The sequence below is a fragment of the Rhamphochromis longiceps genome, linkage group LG11 (genome assembly GCF_057381845.1).
Source record: "Rhamphochromis longiceps isolate RC_006_pf linkage group LG11, R_longiceps_female_GT1.1, whole genome shotgun sequence".
Classification (NCBI taxonomy): Eukaryota; Metazoa; Chordata; class Actinopteri; order Cichliformes; family Cichlidae; genus Rhamphochromis; species Rhamphochromis longiceps.
In genome coordinates, this window is record NC_140567.1 from 21,701,197 (window position 1) to 21,707,196 (window position 6,000).

Consider the following 6,000-nt stretch of genomic DNA (forward strand, 5'->3'; position numbering starts at 1 on the left):
TGCTGCATTTATTTGGCCCAGGACACTCATAATTAACACTGGAGCTCTCTAGATTAGGTTCTTATGTTTTTTTAGTTTAAACATGCCCTCAGCTATAGCTGGCAATGGAATATGTGCAATAAATTAAGAAGGCCAGCATGGAAAAACTTATATACTGACGTTGATTAAGTAGATGTCAGAGCTGAACCTGCAAGGTTAGGCACACAGAAATGAAAACTCAGATGTCTCCTGGTGGGTTGGACTACTGTATTTGACACTGAATCTATTTAAGAACTCACTAAATAATAACCATGATTATCACTATAACCAGATCGTGGACTGAAAGAGATTTCCTATTTAAATCCACTTCCTGCTATATGTATCAAGTGATTCAAAACACTCATTTTAAAAAGTTATTTGTGAATCAACCAGCACTTTCTCTTGTCTTGTTGTATGCAAGTCACTGCGCTATTTTAAAATACTGCTAATTATAAAATGACCATATGATCTTCCATATGGCTCATTCTAATTGCATCTCTTCTCATCTGTCATTACACACTGATAATCAGCTACAGCTTTCTCTGTGTTTATACCTGTTCTTTTTCAGTCAGCTTTTTGTGCCTCTGCTCACGTATCTGCGTTAACCGAAGACTCAGAGACACAAATAAAAATATCACCTGGATTTGTTCCATCATCTTCTCTTTGTCTCACACAACTGTTTGCCAACTTCTCTATTTATTACCTTCTTGTCATATTTGGTTTGTGTTTACACATTTCTTTCTTTTTCTGTTGCATCTCTTTGAAGATGCACTGTCTCCTGCCAAGACATCCCTATCCTCCGTAACATTTCATGCACAAATGCCAGGAACCTGCAGAGACAAATTAAGTGGCCAGTGGTCATTTGTGTCAAGACTAGCTCAATGCAAACCAATTTTCTTGAAGTGTTTTAAAGGACTTTGACATTTTATGAGGCTTATTCACATTCTTCCTGGGACTAAGATGAGGAGATCAGTGCCAATGATAGAAAGCATTACCTTAGCCTTACATTAGGACTGTGACCAATGGGAATCAGCTATCCTGGCTCTGTCTTCCATACACCCACCAGTTTTTAAATCTCACTAATTAACACTTTCTATTTCAATTGTTTGAGATATATTACAAAAAAAAAAAAAGTACAGAGCAAAACATTGGTGAATTAATTTTAAATCAGTCTCTCTATTTCTTCATACAACAGCTTGGAGCAGTGACTTCCCAGCATCTTTTGCCAGATGTGTACAAACCACCCAAAAATGCCCAAATTCTATTTTTTACATGTCAGCTCTGGATCATTCTGGTGTGTGTTAATAGACTGCCATGAAGAAAAAACATCAACAATAATATTAAAGAAGCAATTGTTTTTATCCATCAATCTGGGAAGGGGTTTAAATCCATTTCCAAACAACTTCAAGTTTGTCATTATTCATGAAGAAAGGAAAACACTCAAAGAAGATGCCAAGTTATCTCAGGAGTGGACATCACAGCAAATTCGCTGCAAGGTCAGATAGTGCAATGCTCAGAGAAACTGCAGAAAACCCAAGCATTACATCTCAGATTATAAAGGCCTTATGACAAATGTTAAAAGTTCATGAGAGTGCAGTTAGAAAATGTCTAAAGGGTTACCAGGACAGTCTCTTCTCTCTAAAAGTATCATGGCAGCACAGCTTAGGTTTGCAAAGTTGCATCTGAACAAGCCACAAGGCTTTTGGAACAATGTCCTTTAGAGCTGATTGGTTACAATACACAGCAAACATAGTATATCAGCACAAACATCTCATACCAGCTGCCAGCACAGTGGTGGAGGGGTGAAGAATGGGGTTTGTTTTGCAGCCACAAGACCTGGGCACCTTGCACTCACTGAGTCAACCTTGGACCCCTGTGTGTACCAAAAAGTCACATGTGAGGCCATCTGTCCGACAGCTAAAGTTCTATAGGAATTGAATCACGCAACAGGAAAATGTTCCTGCACAGCATCAAATGAACAAAAGAATGGCTGAAAAGAAAAGAATGAAGGCGTTGCAGTGGTCCAGTCAGAGACCAGACCTCAACCTGACTGACATGCTGCGTTGGAAACTGCTGTGCATAAACTCAGTGAACCAAAGCAACACTGGAAAGAAGAGCGGGCCAACATTCCTCCACAACAGTGAGAGCTGATGACATCATACAGAAATACTTCAGGTTACTGCTGCTAAAAGTGGTTTTATAAGCTACTGAATGATGGGCTGTACTTAGTTTCTCGCATACTGCTTCTGCCTTTTAGCTGAGTTTCTGTTAAATAAATAATAAAACTGTGTCATGTCACATGTCGTCATTCCATCTCAGGTTGTCTTTACCTCATTTTAAGACCTGGTAAAAATTTGATCACTTTATTTTCCTGATATACAAAACCTTAGCAAAACCTTAGATGTGACAGAGAGTGAACTTTTTTCTTTTTTTTCTTTCTTTAATATTCGCTGTTGTACCACAGGTTCCACCAACTCTGTTTCATCTTAAAAATTTATTTTTTTAAAAGCCTTGCATGTTCCTTTTTCTTTTAGCACACTCTAATTACATTATTCTAATCACAGAAATGAAGTGCTAATAATGTGCATATTTTCTATAGCGCTTAATGAGCACTCCACGAAGTGCAGCTGCTGCTGCTGCTGCAGTCGAGCAAAACACGGGGAATTAATGGCAGTCTGTCTGGTCGGGTGGGCAATTTGTTTATACTACAATCTTTGTACTAATAGCGAAACAAAGACCTGGTGATAAAACCACTGTAGCTACCTGCTTGTTCAGGCAACAGCAAAGTGGTGTCCCATCAGCGATGTCAACCAGTTGAAAGCACCTGTGTGAAGAGGACACAAGAGGAGGTAATGGAGACTAAAGCGATAATATTTCTGCTCTGCATACTCTCATCCTCCCTTCCAGCCTCTTTCCATACACACTGACTTTGTCCCTCACTGTCTCAGTCTCCACGCTGTCATTCTCCTCTAACTCTCTCGGTACCTCTTTCAGTCCCCATTTGTCACTCCCTCTTTCTTCCCTCCCTCTCTCGCTCTCCACTCAGTCGGTGAAGATGAATCACTCTGTGTCTGTCAGCAGTAGTATCACAGAATGAGAATGTATTGTCTGCTGTCTCAGATAATAAATGCTGCTATCTACGCTGCTGTTCCCAGTCATAATAGATGGCCCATATCTACACAGCTACTGTTTATGAGATTATCACAACCCTCTGCCGTCCCACAAGCCCCCAACAGGAGAGATGGAGAAATTACTTTATCGCTAGGGGGGCCCGAAAGTTATCATTTGTGAGGAATTCATCGAGTGGGAGCTTTGTGAATTGGCAGTTACTGCCAATTCTACTGTGGCATCACACGCACTGAAAAGTGTGAGCACAGAAGCAGGAGAGGTTAAACTGTTCTGTGATTTCTCTTTTATGCAGCGGGAATCTGTGATGTGTTATATGAGAAAGGCCACCTGAAGGAGGGAGAAAGAGATTAGCATCAAACAAGACTCTCTCTGCTGTCTGTAGGGGTACATCACTATTTATCTTTTTTTTTTTATCTTGTTCAGATTTCTCTAAGCATGTACTTAGTTCATATAAGTAATTGCATATACAGAACTATATATAGTAGGGACACTGCTGAGGGCAGTATTAAGATATCTGGAGCTCTTTCCAACTGGCTTTTATGGCTGCTAATTCAAATCAGTGCAAGTCATGTGATAAATGAAGGTCTGGACAGCAGAAAGAATCAGTCACAGTCACTGGTCACAAGGTTGGCGGTCATTACAGTATGCGTGTTTGTATGTGTGTGCTGGTCACTGAGGGAGTCTGCTGACATTTGACCCCAGTCTTGACCACCTGACCCTTGCTTGACCTCGCTGTCTGGCTCAGACTGCAGAGCAGAGGGTCTTGATGGCTCAAGCTGCTGACTGATGGTTCTCCTCTCTTCTTTTGGCTAAAAGCCTCGACCTGTGCCTGTCCGCAACAGGACTGAGCAGGGTGAGCCAACCGGGGCAGCTCAACATGACCATCATGTCCAAAATACTGGGCAACTGGATCATGTGGGGCCTGTGATGGAGCCTGTTTGCTTTTCTCATGTCTTCATGTTCAGGTAGTCACCATGTATGGTCTTATTCCACAGTACAATACAAACGCTATAATAATTAACTAAATAATGTTATTATTGTTCATATCAAGCGAAAAAAAAACATTAAAGATATTCTGTCGATATCAACATCAAGACAGGTAGCATTAAGTCCTCTGACCGATATGCCGTGCATGTCCAGTAGTCTGACCAATAGCTCTAATTGGCCCAAGACCTGAACAAGGGCATTAATTGGCTGCTGGCCCGGTCCGCATGAGTAGAAGGAGCCGCTGGCTCAAAGCTGTGCCGCCTGCTCTGCTGCACATGGCTATTAATCTGAACTTCAGTGGAATTTTCCTGAATTTTATCTTCACACTAATCTAAAAAGTCAAATTTTTTAAAAGAAATGGGCAATATTTCTGCAATTTTTGTGAAATACATATCAGATAACATTCCTCATAAACCCAAAGCAAACGCAGGTGCTGAGACCAAGACTAATGATGTATGTTGTTTTTTTAGAAATAAAAAAGTAAGGTACTGTACTCTGTGTCCAAAACTTTAAGTACCGGTACTGCCAAAAGCTTGGAGTTGCATTGGAGATTAACTTATAAAGGTCATCTGTGCAGCATCTGGCTTCCAGCCTGTGTCTCTAAAAAGAAAGAGCCTTTATCTAGAGAAGATAGGAAAGATAGAGAGATAAACATCTTTCAGTCATGTTTAATGTTTTAATGAATTGGGTCTTGTTAAATTAAGCCAAATTCTACTCAGAAGGGAGGTATTTTTTGTATTTTGTCCAATTCAGCTAACTGGTTAACCAAAACTTTCCCACTGCAGGGCATCAAACATAATAATAATAATTTTTGTCAGAGATATGTGGCTTTGATGGTATGATACACAGTATGTTTTAAGGAGTGAAAATATCTTAACACTTAGACAGTAGTGGTGCGTTTTTAGGTTTGTTTAACATTGTTTCTACACACTGATAAGTCATTAGGCACCAAAACACTACTTGGTATCATATAAGAAAAGGAGGCTGGGGTTTTGCCTGTTAAGTGGTACTTTAACTTTTTTTTCAGTCACTGCTTGTTTGGGTTAAATATTTACAACTATTTGGTTAGTCAAGGAAAAGTCATGTTTGGGGTTAAAACTGACCCCGTTACTCACATGTTAGAAAGTTTACAGCTTAAATCTAGTGACATTTGCTGTGTGCACAGTACAGTGGGGCAAAAAAGTATTTAGTCAGCCACCGATTGTGCAAGTTCCCCCACTTAAAATGATGACAGAGGTCAGTAATTTGCACCAGAGGTACACTTCAACTGTGAGAGACAGAATGTGAAAAAAAAATCCATGAATTCACATGGTAGGATTTGTAAAGAATTTATTCGTAAATTAGGGTGGAAAATAAGTATTTGGTCACCTCAAACAAGGAAAATCTCTGGCTCTCACAGACCTGTAATGTCTTCTGTAAGAAGCTTTTCTGTCCCCCACTCGTTACCTGTATGAATGGCACCTGTTTGAACTCATCATCTGTATAAAAGACACCTGTCCACAGCCTCAAACAGTCAGACTCCAAACTCCGCCATGGCCAAGACCAAAGAGCTTTCGAAGGACACCAGGAAAAGTATTGTAGACCTGCACCAGACTGGGAAGAGTGAATCTACAATAGGCAAGCAGCTTGGTGTGAAAAAATCAACTGTGGGAGCAATCATCAGAAAATGGAAGCCATACAAGACCACTGATAATCTCCCTCGATCTGGGGCTCCACGCAAGATCTCATCCCGTGGGGTCAAAATGATCATGAGAACGGTGAGCAAAGATCCCAGAACCACACGGGGGGACCTGGTGAATGACCTGCAGAGAGCTGGGACCAAAGTAACAAAGGTCACCATCAGTAACACACTACAACGGCAGGGAA